The sequence below is a fragment of the Saccoglossus kowalevskii genome, chromosome 8, assembly GCF_978046115.1.
Source record: "Saccoglossus kowalevskii chromosome 8, keSacKowa6.1, whole genome shotgun sequence".
Classification (NCBI taxonomy): domain Eukaryota; kingdom Metazoa; phylum Hemichordata; class Enteropneusta; family Harrimaniidae; genus Saccoglossus; species Saccoglossus kowalevskii.
In genome coordinates this window covers 21,095,856-21,097,884 of record NC_140648.1, presented here as the reverse complement: position 1 = coordinate 21,097,884, position 2,029 = coordinate 21,095,856, and positions in this window count along the sequence as shown.

Below are 2,029 nucleotides of genomic sequence, written 5' to 3'. Positions count from 1 at the left end.
AAAATCAGTAACGGTTCAGTTTGACCTTTGACACAGGAGGAGGGTTAGCATCAGGTGACTCAACTAGCGGACGGTGGATATCACGTCGTCTGCTCGCTGAGGGCGTCTGCTCAAATACTAGTATTTGTAGCATCATCTGTTCATACCTCCATGGTAGCATCAACAATAATTTTAGTTGTGGATCCGTCATTCGTCATAAAAAACGAGATGAATCAAACGAGCGACATTTTACAAATTCACGGTGACATGATAACGATTGCACAACGACAATATTATGTTGTACTTTTTTATTTTTAATGTATTCATTCATGGAAGTGTTTCGCGCTGCTAAATGTGCGCAAATAGTCACGTGCAAGACGTATCATCGATGAGAATCGTATTATAGATGTTTGGTTGGTCTGAATTATTAAAATACAATTGATTATTAATATTCACCATCAGCGCGCGACGAATTATTTTGCTAGCATGTTAAACCACAGTGTATAAGTTATTATTTAACATGTACTTGGGAATCAAAGGTCAACAGTCTGACGGGAAAACCAACAAGGACACACAATTGTTTCACAACTTCCCAAAGTCTAGATGTATTATTGAAGATATTCTTTGAACGTATACTGTTATGTTATGTATATATGTGAGTATGGACGAAACTAAAAGTTATATACATCGTATCTACATTTTGAAGTTTACCCATGCCGCCGCGACCATGGATAGAACCGACAGCGTTTGACATAGAACCATTTTTGTATTAGACCTCTTTTCGCGTCGTACTCTCAAATTGGTTTGGTTTGAGGGCACATTAAAGTGCCATGATCCCAAAATCATTGACAGTTATTCACCACAGTGGTTTATTGACGACCAAAGGTGTATTTTATATTGCACCAAACATTTGTTTTGAATTGGACTTTGGCCGGTCACGGCTTCCATAATGAGGGATCCGCCAATTTTGCCAACCGTGGAGGAGCAAACAGTGCAACCCACACCGGCTTTGGAAACCCGACATTCTGCTATGCGGCAGATGGAAAGTTTATATGAAAAAATTCGAAAACAGAAGAAGCTCACGTGGGTTTTGATTTGGAGTATTGTTCTGACGACAGTGGTGGCCGTTACTCTATTGGGAGAGGAGTATGAGGAAATTGCCGGTCTAGTCGTCGGCTGCGCATTTGCTGTGTTGAGTGTGATGCTGCTCGCCGTGGTGGTCATGAACTGCGTGAAAATTGAGAGAGCCAAGCATGAAATTAGAAGACTCGACCGACACACCTCCACGTCAAGACGTATGAGGTCTAGGGTCAACCCCACCGACCCCGGTATCTGCGACGACACCGAGTATGGAATTGACAACTTGGGATTTACTCAGCCATCCGCAGATTTTGTATGTGTCGCACCCCCTTACGAATCTGTAGTCTCCGATGATGGCGCTCTTCCTGAAGGACCGCCGCCGTCGTACGAAGACGCGATGAGGGAGACGGTCGAGACTCCCGGCAATACCTAAGATACGTGCGTTGAACGTGAAGATGGAACACATTCATGCCACATAATTATGAACTGGAACTTGTCCAAGAATAATGAATTTACATTGTCAACGATGACTGGAACAATTGTATATAAAACATTGGAACCGGAACCTGAATCTGCCGAAAATTTCTATTTAGGAATGCAATTTAATTACAAATTAATTCAACTGAATTATAAATTGCAGTTCTATATAGGAATCCAACGCAATTAAATTGTAATTTATAAAGCAATGCAATTTAATTACAGTTTAATCTGTACATAGTTTGAATAAATTAAAATCAAGAAAATTCAACTTATGTATAACTGGTCTTGTCATTGGGATATCATGCTAAACCCTAAAATTAATGTCAAGACCACGCATTTGCTAAACTGACTTTACTATTTATTTTCAAGTTACTCAATTCCGGCTTCGGTTCCGCATTCCGCAAACAACCGGCTGAGGCGGAACTCTAACAGAAGACGTGCACAGTTATACCGTGACTAGAAAAAATACCTTCGCATGTTGGGAGGGGTG